Source organism: Corvus hawaiiensis, chromosome 4 (genome assembly GCF_020740725.1).
Source record: "Corvus hawaiiensis isolate bCorHaw1 chromosome 4, bCorHaw1.pri.cur, whole genome shotgun sequence".
Classification (NCBI taxonomy): domain Eukaryota; kingdom Metazoa; phylum Chordata; class Aves; order Passeriformes; family Corvidae; genus Corvus; species Corvus hawaiiensis.
Genome location: NC_063216.1, coordinates 24543481 through 24555711, shown reverse-complemented (window position 1 = coordinate 24555711; position 12231 = coordinate 24543481). Strand labels below are relative to the sequence as shown.

Sequence of the window (12231 nt, the reverse complement as noted above, 5' to 3'; positions counted from 1 at the left end):
GGTGTCCCATGTGAAAACTACCTGAGGGCAAATAAATGTGGGGATCACATTCTTATCAACTCTTTCTGATAATAATAGCCTGGTCACTGGGGACAGTCTGTTAGTGTTGGCCCACTGGGTCAGATAACAATCCCAAGCCTCTGTCTCTCTTCCCCCGCTGTGACCTGGCCCATCTGCTTCTCTCTGGCCATATGGTACAGAGCTATGTGGAACTGGAGACATTATAGTTTTATGCATCTCAATGCTCCTTGCTTTCATTGAAGTTTTGCTGACACGACATTCCTTTGAATATTCCTTGACAAAAGTGGGGTTTGTTTTGGTGTTGGTTTTCATCTCGGAGTATAAATGAACACCGAGGTTTAAATCAACAGAGGAGGCCTGTAACAGATACATTAGGTGGGTAGGAAGGCTGGCTACGTATTTCCTCCGAGCTTACCTTAAATGCAATATTATTTTTCCTGATCTTAACAACTAAAACAGAGCCCACCATAAGCAAAAGGGCAAGGTTTGTTTGGTTTTGTCATAAATAAACCCAATCTAACAGGCTGCCTGAGTGCCATGGAGGAAGTCTGACCTGAAAGCTGTAATACTGCTTTAGAAAAAGTGAAAAAATTAAACCCTCTGGGACAAACTGCACATGGCTTAGACATCCCTCTCCTTCTCCAGATGAAGCAAGGGGGTTTCTGGGGATGCTGCAGTTCTCTGCCTTGCTCTTGCTGAGGTCTCAACCCCAAGCACTGCTCATGGGGCCTGTCAGCTGTGCTCTGGCAGCGTTGGCCCTCAGAGATCTTCATCTGGCCAGCACAACGTGGCCCCAGAGCCTCCCTGAAGGAGCCATCCCGTTTTCCAGTCAGCCCTTGGGCATGGAGAACACACAGGTATACCCTCCACTGAGGGCATGCTGCAAATGTCCAATTAGGCCTAATGAGAGCTCAACCCAGGCATCAAACGAGGGAGAGACAATAGCAAACGAACAATACACCTCCTCAATGATCCCTTTGCCAAGAGGAGGATGTAATTGTTGTGTGGGCTTTAACATAATAAAGCCTATATGTTCATCCTGCACCCAGCTTCCTGGGGCCCCTCTTAGCTGGGAGCTCTGAACATCGCAGCAACCACATGTGTGACAGAGGCCTGAACTGGAAAAGTAAACTGGGGATTATTGTACAAATAATAACACAACAAGCTGACTTACAAATTGTCTGAGGCAAGTGCTCAATGGCGCAGTTGTATCTCAGTTTCTGTAAAACTTTAAATAGAAATGAATACCCAAATAGTCAAATCTTTATCTATGTCACTCCTGTTGTGTTTCTCACAGGGTCCCCTCATGTTTTCACCTGCTTTGTGTAAAGTCTCACAGAATATGTCATGTAAATCTTGAGAGAATTATAAAATCAGTGAGCGTCTTCAGAAGAATGCAAGGTTTTAGGCTCTGTTTTCACTTTGTCAATCAATCCTAGTATTTCACAGTTCCAGGGAGGTGCCTAAATTTTGTTCATTTAGAAAAACCCCAATGTTATGACAGGCTCTACAAATCTAGAGATTTACTATCTGAGACTATGTTTAATGCCTAGAAGTCAGAAATAAAAGAACAGATTTTCTTGGGACATTGAAAATTCAGATGTGATTGAGAGTCTCAGTGCTGGAATTTGATGTAGATAGACTGCCTTTCCTGCCAGACAAAGAGCCCAACCACCTGCTGCCTCTGTAAAATAGATCCTCAATCTCATGATGTCAGAGTGAGTTTTGCCATGTCCTGGCCCAGCATTTAATGGATCAAAATGTGTAAGTCCACTCTGTGCTGCTGAGTCTGTATGTGCTGGAAGGATGCAGTACTGTTGAGGGAGAAAGGGGAAATAAAGAGGGAGGTAGGGAGGCAGCCTCATCCTTGTCTCCACTCATCCTGTTGATCAGTGGAGCATGATAAGACTCACACTACCTGAAAAGTAATACTATTCTTTGTATTGGAATCTTTCTGATTCCTCTTTAGCTGGGAAAATTTTACACTTAGAAATCAAGGTTTAGAGCCTACTAAGCAGAATGCCATTTCACAAGTTGTTTTGCACCTCAGTAGTGATTGTAGAGCAATGCCTGCTGCCCTGCTGCTAAAGGAAGAACCATATTCCTCCCATAATCCCAGGCTTGACTGTCATTCACCTCCTTTCCCTTTGGAGAAATTAATACTCTGGATGTAGATTGCATGTTCTGGGGAAGGCTTTCACAGACTGATTTGCAAAGGAAAAGAACAACACCCCTCCCCCCGCCCCCAAATCTGCCATAAGAAAAATTAAAAGCAGATAAGAAATTTCTTGGGTGATATGATAGCATTTACCATGACATTCTCATTTCCTTTAAAAAGGCTACCTCCTTCAACAGAGATGAGGAGGGAAGAGATGAAAGAAGAAATTTGTTTACTTGGCAGTTGCATTCAGTGCTGCCTCAGAAATCCTCTGGATCAGGGACTACTTGTATTAGGGCCTATATGGAGGTGCTTTAAGATTCGTAGAACGTACTCATGTTATATTGTATGCATCATGTCAGAGAATTCCATAAGAAATATGAATAATTGCTAAAGTGAGTTGCTCAACAATCTGCAACAATCTTGTCATAGCCATGATCTACCTCCCTCTCTACAGTATCTTTGTTAAAATGTGCAAATAAAGCTATAAAAAGTTTCAGAATAATGTGCTACTAAGAGTTTATGTAATCTTACGTTTCAATCAAGAAACTTTTTCTTAGTTTTCAGTATCACTTATATACATGTGTTCCTACCTAACCTACTGCAGAACTAAGGTGGCTATTGCAGTATACTTTTCACAATTTAAGAAGACTTTCTAACAAAACCCACAATGCCAAATGAAAATATGAATGCCAAATACTTATAATCACTATTCTAATCACAAATGCACATTGCTTGTCTCACCACTTCAGTCCTTGGTGGGAGAACTTTCACAAGTGCCCTGGGCCTGTAAGCCTTTAGGAGCCGTACTGTGTGGTTGTGAACTATACTGTATCCTAGACTGTATACAGTCAATAATAATCTTCAGCGAACAGGATTTCTTGTAGAAAATCAGACCCGTGCTAATCCAATATCCTGTTGCAAGGAGGGGCTATACATGTTGTTTCACCAAATGATGTCACCAGCTCAGAAGAGCTCAGAAGCTGGTGATTAGGACGTAATGTACTCTTAGAGTAAGGCTCTTCCCAAACCCATGGTTGGGGAATGATGCCCTCAAGCCAGAGCTCATGTCTTGCTCTGACTTTTTGCTTCTAATGCTTGATAGTTTGGTGATGTGTTCTCTTATTTTCCCAGATTAGTATTGAGTGATTGATGGAACAAACCAGGGGTTTGAGCTGTAAGGCTGGAGTGAAGTTGGATGAATAGATCGTGTTAAGTACTGGGGAGAGAGGCTGATGAAAGGGCACAGAAAATGGGTGAGTGGTGACTTCCCTATGGATTCATTTACAGACATGTTGATAGAAGTGATATTCTTTTTACTGTTCTATTTTCGGTTTTCTAATATGAATTTTTCTGCACAAAATCTATTCCTAACACAGGATTATTTTCATCTTTACATATGAAAATCTCTATTTCTGCCTCAACACACAGTCAGGATTTCTGATGGTTTGTGAATATAGGAATGAAACCAAAATCAACTTGACACTCATCATGTACAGTACAAAGACCGAGATGGGGTCTGAGCTTGAACTTGCACAAAGCTGAGTAATACTAGACTGTTATCTTGTCATTAAGAATTGCTTGGAGTCCCTATCTGTTCAGCAACTCTAATTAATGATCATTTAACTGTACTGTCAGCCCCGTTTAAATCTGAGTGTTGCCAGTTGCTTCCTTCATGCGGGCAGCCAATAGGTGCTGGGGGAGTCGTTCATGCATAGCATTGTCCCAGTGGCGCTGGGCCTATAGCATCCCAGTTTAATAGGGCATTCAGGGCTCATTAGCGAGGAAACACATCAGGAGTGACCGCTCCACTGCCACACGTTGCAACTAATAGCCTTGCCGAACAGAATCGTTTCTGTTTCTGCTCACTTGTTTTTGAATCCTTTCAATGTCAACAAGTGGTCATGTCGGCAGGAGCCCGCTATTCTCCCCAACAGTTTTATCCGTTGCTCTCCTGAGCCAGACTTGTGTCCTCCTCCATTGTTCCAGCCACAATGGAGCCTGAGCAATCACAAAGGCTTCACAGCCATTCATCATCAGCTCACGAATTCTAGGGTTGAGATTACCCGCCAAACTTTTGGGCCATCATTTTGGCACAATGTGTGAATGCCCATGAAATACAAATAGTTTCTGAAGTTTCCACTTTTGTTGCAAATGCATAGGATGGCAGTGGGGGGGTTGTGGTGAGGGGATTGGATGGAGGGAAAGAAGAGAAAATAAAATCCATCGTTGCTCTGGCTAAAAATAGACAAGATCCTGTGGAGGAAAGATAAGAGACAATGAGATTTCTGCTGGAACTAGAGGTGCAGGAAGGAGCAACCAGGGAAATGGAGGTGTGTCCAAAAAAAGTATAATCACACTTTTGGCTCACAGATTTGGAAACAATCCCTTGGTTTTGGCATGGAGGCACAGGCAGCTCTTACATTACTGGGATCCAAGAGGTATAGAGACAGGGTGCCCCTGGGCAAGCTCCCCTCCTTCCATTCATGGGGATAACCAGAATTTTTCCTGGCTACTGGAAACATGACTGGCAAAATGCTTCCTGGAAGCATATACCTGCTGCTTGTTATTTGTATTAGGCTAGAATTTAGCCCTTGTTGTGCTAAATGGAGAGTGAATGGATATCTCACACCTGGAAACATGAGATCTGAAGGTGTAGTGGCTTTACCAGGGTCATACTGTAAAAGCCACAGATGAGAATCAAAGCTAAAACATGCATGTGTGTGTGTGTGTTTGTCAGTTTATGTATTACTTCTATGGTGTTGTGTTCTTTCCTACATTGCCACTGAGTGGGCAGAATCCTGCCTGCTTAACTGCTAAGCAAATCAGACATTCATTTATCGTGTACTGACTACTGTCCAGACATGCTCCGTACGCCCCAAGCATCCTCCAAATGATACACTTGGGATGATGCAGAAAGACTGCGCTGTGGCCACGGTGCTTAACGTCAGATGTTGGCTGGGCACATGGCAGAGAGCTTGCTGTGCTCTTCCACCCCTTCCTTACCATGTGCTGCTCTGTAGAGTTCACACTGTTGATTTTTCCTGAGTCAGGACTAATGGCTAAATTCCAGTCAAAAGGATTTGATTTGGAAATTTTTGGAAACATTTGGAAATCTCTGTGAGTATCCTACAGTCTCTTCCTGGTCATTTTAACATGCCAGGAAGTTATAAGGTGACAAAAGGTGTTCATAAGAAAAGTAAAGGTGATTTTTTTTTTTTGTCTGTCACTGAAAAATTAAGCTTTTTGTAAACCACAATCATAGCCAAAGATGCTTTTCAGTGCAAGCACTGAGAAATGGTCTTCTATTCCATTTTATGCTGTATATCAACTAGAGGCTTCTCTTTTTACCTGTTGAAATAATTTTAATGGGAAAAAAAATTGACTGCCTTTACTCTTTTTTCCTAACAGGTCAGTATCCACTTTATGGCTTGGAGTATTATAAAAGTACCAAGAAGCATTGCACATGTATCAAACACATTTCCTTACAAAAGTTTTGGGTGTAGACCTACAGCAGTCTCCAACATCAAAGGTAATAGTGATGCCATGATGAGCATTTTTAGGCCATGTTTTATGTGATCATTGCCATTCAAAAACAGTCACAAACTGACAGTCTGCGACAGTTGATTTTGTAAGTGTTGTGTTTCTTGTTGTCACTTTAAGATCTTCTGCAGTCCCAAAGGACTGGCTTTGGAAAGTGGGCTGTATGTGAGATTCGTAATTATCTATTCGAGAGTTACACCCAACCGATACCGCAGCAGGGCAGGTGATTCTTCTTGCCTTGCTGCATTTTGCAAGTTACTGATGGGCACAGGGATCACTGATTGTCAGGTCTTTCAGACAAGATAAGCAGGAGAACATCACAACAAGGAATCTCGTTGCGTTCAGGTGTAGTCTAAGTGCATTCCAGACATCAGGACCTTAATGGGCATCCCCATATCAACACATCATCTTTAGGGGGCCTTAGAAATACTAGAACAGGGACCCCACCTGTCCCTGGGGTTAGGCAGCAGCTTTGCAGAATTTATGTGTTTATGTGTAGTAAGAAATGGAGTAATGGAGTAAAACCCTGGCTGTGGTAAATCAGAGGAGGTTTTGGCCTCAGTGTGTTTTCAGGTACTTGTCCCAGTCACTCCTACCAGACTCATAATGGTATGCATCTATTCAAGCTTTTCAAGGACAGAATTTTTCTTTTTTCTTTTCTTTCTTTCTTTCTTTTTCTCTTTTTTTTTTTTTTTTTTCCTCTCTAAAGCAGCTTATAAAAGAGGTAACTGCTCCTTTTCACAGTCAAAGCAGGATATTCTGAACAGAATGCTAACTAGACTTGGGGCCAGACTGAAGAAGGGTTTGAGCGGTTTTCAGATCTGGGTTTTTGGCTTCAGTATCATAAGTAATAATATAGAGGGAAAGTGTATCTGGAAAAGTTATAGATATCATACTTTAAAATTTCTTTCATTTTCCTAAGAGCTGAAAGTTTTCTCTAAGAGAAGGGAAATCATGTTGTGTAAAAAATTATCTTTTTATTCTTTTTTTCTGTTGTTGTTGAATTTTGCAGCAATTTTATGAGATTGTTGATTAGTTGAATAGACTCGAGAGCTTTGGAATTGAAAGTGCTCCAGGCTAGGTAGGTAAAGCATTCTGGTGCTCTTTACAAAGCTCCTCCTTGAGATGCACGTAGCCCTCTACAGCTAGATACCAGACCTCTTAAGTCCTAGTCCTGCAAACACTTAATTGTATGCATCTGCCTAGACATAAACGTCTCCTTTGCTTAAAATTCTGCACATTTTGATGAGGTTTTGTTATTCTGAAAGAGACGTTCAGTGAAAGTTATGTGAATGCCAAAATTTGTGGATTTGGAGGATGCGTGTGGACAAAGCAGTAAACTGAAATATATGCTTGCCTCAAAAAATTGAGGTTTCTCACTAAAAAAATGCCTTTTATTCATAGCTTCTAAAATCACATCTGAACACATAATGTTTCATTGCATAGAGAAATGATGATTGGCAGTTGGTTTCTTTAAATATAATCTATAATGAAAGTAGCTTGTAGGGAAGTACTCTGAACTATACTGGGCAACTGACTAGGAGCAAGCTTTGTTCCTGATACCAACCACATCAGTGCATGATATTGATTTCTTGTAGCAGATACCATGCTGGTATTTCAAAATGCCACTTCTGAATTGTGGCTTCTTATCATCAGCAGACAGATTTTTCAGTGTGAGTAAGCAAATTGAGGACCTGAGATGTGCCATAGGTAAGTAAGAACCTAAGCCCTCTGTTGCTCAGTCTTTGAATTCTGCATTTGTCTGCAAGTGTTATTTTTAGGCCAAACAGGTATATCTAGCTTGAGTCAAACCAAGGATCTCCCTTAGCTCTGTAATGATGCAGATGTTCATAATATGTTCTTTTGTTTCATCTTTGCTGCACATCTGAAATTTCTGAGTTTAAACAGCAATATTTATGCAGCAGGGGTAACCTTAAATATAACACTACAAGGTAACTAAAGAGTGGTGGTGAGAGGGAAAGCTTAGGGTTCAGTAACAGTCCCAGGGAACTGGTGAAAGGGTTAATATGATGAGCAAGCATTAGGCACTTTTCACTGCTGCATGCTCCTCTGAACATGGGGGATTGCCACTGATGCAGAGTTTTACGGCGTCAAAAGTGAAAATCCTCTCACACTTTCTAGGGATGTGGTTTTGTGACTTGGGAGTACTTCTAATTATCTGGTGAAAAACCAAGTGAGCAAAACCAAACCCTATGTTTTAGTGCAAACTTTGTGGTGGTTTCTCTCTCTTTTTTTATTTCCTTAGGGCAAGTAACTTAAAGAATAGCCTTTCCTTGTTGATTGCTCTACCATTCATCGGACAGCATATGGTTTTTGTCTTGGGAATCATCCAACATGTCACAAAGGCAGTGATACTGGACAGTTACTAGGCAGCTTTTGTATACTTTGGGGATAGGGGAAGATGGTATTTTAATAGATTTCCTTGGGGATCTCTTAGAAGGGTAATTTAATTGTTGAAATCAAATTTTGGGCTCCTGTCACAAATCATTACCTTATCTTTCATCCATCTATTCCCTTGTTGTTCAAACTAATAAAACATACACACTGCTGTCCATTCATGTGACCCCCTTCATACGTTTTTAACTGGTAACCCTGGTTAATAATGGGTAGGTGGTCTGTTTCTGGTTGAGGATTTTTTTAAGGAATGGATAGTTTCTCTAGCTACCACATCCACAAGGGTGGCAACACTCATTCACTCAAGATTAAAAGCCACAGAACCACATGAGTCTTGGTGAAATTCAAGCGGGAAAATGCCTCAAAGAGGAGGGTGCAACCTGGGGCACTGCCTCAAAATATTCACATTCTGGGCTCTGACAGGCAAATTCTGGGCTAGTGAGTCATTGGTGAAGTGATCTTGAGACCCTTCTCAGTGAAGTCATTTGTCACCATTGCTATGGTAGTGTTTAATCAGTTCCAGCTTTCACTCAGTAATGCTCTCAGAAGACAGATTGCTGAATTTTCTTGCAGCTGTTTGATTGAAGCATCTGAAAGGAGGTGCATTAAGATAGTGGGAAACAGCCTGTGGTCCCACTGCTCCAGCTGCTCCTCACCTGATCCAAGCAATGTGCCACCTGCAGAAACATGTTCAGGCAGCACCTGCATCTATCCTGTCCCAGTCTCTCCATCCTCTCTAGTTTCTCTCATTCCTTCAAGCACTTGCAGCTCCCTGCTATCACTTTTGGGTGCTGCAGCTCTCCTGAGGTCAGCATGCAGAAGGGAGAATCTTTATTCCAGCAATTTAGACAGTGAGGAGACAGGGATGGGGGATAAGGAGCTCTGAGCTTGCAGAGGCCAGTTAACGCAAGAAAGAGTAGGCAGCAGGGTTGGGACAGCACGTGCTGTGAGGTTAGTGGTGTGGTCTCAGGGCATCATTTACCCTTTGCCAAAGCTCATCTGATCTTCAAACTTAAATTTGATGCTTCAGCCTTCTGGTCACCCCTTGAATTTAGGAGTGGAGAATGGAAATCATGCTTATTTCTCACTGTTCAAACACATTGCTCAAATGTCTCTGACTGTGTGAGTGATTGGGTTGAGTGAGCATGGTTGTTTATAGACAGGATTTCTGAGCTTGACCCAACTCTACTTGCATGGAGATAACTGGGATTTTAAAGAAAGGAATCACTGCATCATTCCAAAGTCCTCTTTAAGGCCTGGTGTTCCCTTTGCAGGCACTGAACAAGCAGCATCCATCTCTACTGTTAAGTATTTACCATCTAAAAAAGCAGAAAACAGAATATTGAGGAGCATCAGGTCCAAAAATAAAAATGTGTGTGTGTTTAAACCAAGGAGGTAATAGGCAGCAGCTGCATGCTGTTTGCTCACTCATTTATTTGCTACAATTCTATGGTTACTTCTTGTTTTTCACTATAACATCCTTCAAATTCTGTTCCCTTTCACCTTAAAAATATTATTTTAGCTGTTGTAAGCTCAGAAAAACTGTATTTAGAAACACAATGAATGACTAAAAAAATAACATTTAGATACAACCCCTATCATCTTAGAACGGGAGTCATTACAAGTTTACATGTGGTCTTCTAAAATAAAGGCATTTTTTCCTAGTTACTTCTGTGAAAACAGGAAAAAATCCAGTGCTTTATGCACTCAGGAGCTGCTAAGTGCAGTTCTTACACGTTTCATTATTCCCAATGCTAAGAAAACGCTAGCTTTTTTTTTTTTTTCATGTTTCATCAAAAATGTTTTTCTGGAACAAACCAAAACAAACAGAATCCAACCGGTCTTTTGTTGGTTGCTTCACTTCCCAAAAGGGTCCAGGGCACTCAGTGACACAGCATCTGTCTTAGATGCTATTGAAGGCATTCAGCCCCTAAATGCTCTTCCACTGACGTTCTTTTATGCTGTGGTATTTGAAAAACTCATACAACGGGGCTGGAGGAAAGGAAAAAGGCATCTTTTGAATGGGGTGGAAAATATTTAATCTTCTCTCCACCTGACTGTCACTTAAATTCTCAGGAACATGTCTGTGCTGTTTTTCTACTTTAGGGATAGCCAAGTATCCATATATCTTTATTAAACTTAATGTTGTTTTTGCTATTAACAACAGGTTATTGGAATAATCACTGTAGGATTTTAAATTGAAAGCTGGTAGAGGTCTTCAAGCCCCAGTGTCCTTTTACTAAATGTGTTCACGATTAGACCCTAGATTAGTGTTGCTTATTTCGAATTATATGTTCACTACTTTCAAAGGAGAAAATGAATTAATGCAATTTCATCCTTAGCAAAGCCTGTGGATTAATGTTGATCTTTTCAGGACTGTCCCTTTAAACCATCCAAGGTGTTTATTTTGTGTATGAAGAAAGACTTTAATGCTCTGAGTAACGTAATCATGGCTGTGTGTAGAAATGGAGCGTGTGTGTGGGGAAAGAGGAAGGCCAACAGTTCTTTTTCTTCTTAAAAAGCAGCGTTCCTTTTTTTAAAGAGATTTTAGTGTAGCCCTCTGTATTCTTCCTCATTATAGAGAAATTCAGTGAAATTGTATCTATGTCCTCAGACTGCTGTCCTAGATACCTTAACACCACATGTGTAGTAGATGTGCTAAATTAGAGGGGATTTTTTTTTATCACCTTTGTGAAAGTGTTTGTTCTTGTATCTTTTCTTTTTCTTCATAAAAAGGAAAAAAACATAAAGAAAGAGAAAGAAAAACTTCATAGAACAGTAAACCTGAGACATGGATTCGAATGCCAGACAGTTGAATGAACAGGATAATCGGGGTATTTTTTTTGACAGGTGCGACAGCCTGCCTATGACTGGCATTATAATCATTACCATTTTAATAAGGCTCTAATAGGGGGGCCGATAATTCAATGGGGTGTGAGGATCCTAATTCAACTCCCAATCCCACATGAATGTGCTAGAATTTGTGGGCTTTGTTTTCCTCTTTTGTACCCCTGAATGCAAATAATTACTGGCTATAGATTCAAAAATTCTTAGAACTGGAAGCTAAATTAGCTCTCCTAATACTGCACAAGAATGTCAATACTCAGGGGGGAAAAAAAGGAAGTAAGTGGTTTTTGGTTGTTTTTTTGTATTACACTTGTGGTACTGCAAAGGTTCTGTCGCTTAAGTGGTTTGGTTGGCAGTGTGAATAATACCAGCACTGTTTGTAAAGGATGTGCAGCTCTCTTTTCCCCTGCTCTCCCCAAAAGGAAAAGTAAATATATTTGTGTGAAAATCATTTCTGGAAAATCATATGCTGCTTTCTACCTGCCATTTTTGTTGATGTTGCCTCAGTCTGCTCCAGATGTGTCTGTCCACTCCATATTGTTTCAGCAGTGGCAAGTGGTGTGTTCAGGATCTGTGGCTGTGCTTTCACTGGAGCCCCGTGGGCACTGAAGTAGTCAGTTTATCCCATTCAGATGATCCCACAACACAATTTCAAATCCTGAGGCAGTACCCCACGCTGCAGTTTGAGGCTGAGTGCTGAAGGTACCCTGTGGGTGCAGGAGCCGCTCAGCATCTGAGAAGAGTGTTTCCAAATGTAAGAGAATACACCAATCTCTGCTTAGGACACCACTTACATTTGTGTTTAAAAGCATTTGAGCAGCTGTTTTAAAACCCAGGGGGTTAAGGAGTCAGCAGCCCTCCTTCCTTGCTCCTACCATCTCCTACCATGTGTCTGACTCTTGGGACACAGGACCAGGTAAGAGGGAAAGGACTCCTCCTGGCTCCTCTCTCTGTTAACAACCAGAACAAAAAACCTTTTCTTTGTCTCTGCTGATCTATATAATGAATTTCTCTATTCATTTGTGATCAATAATACATATTATTATTTCTAGCTAATGACCAACAGTGCTACATGGGACAAGACTTTGAAAAATTGAGAGGGATATTTCCATATAACCCCTTGCAGCTGGAATCAGCTTCTCCCGCCCACTATTTCTGATCCTAAATTAGCTGTGGAGTCTTGCCATGCTTTCAGTCCTCTTTCTCTTTCTGCACATGCATTGCCTGATGTATAAGGAATATGACCA

At 41.2% G+C, this 12231-nt stretch overlaps 1 long non-coding RNA gene across 1 annotated transcript in view; it reads right to left on the bottom strand.

The window, feature by feature from the left end:
- LOC125325407 overlaps positions 1 to 12231 on the bottom strand; it is a 64709-nt gene that overhangs the window by 17754 nt on the left and 34724 nt on the right. The window lies entirely within an intron of this gene.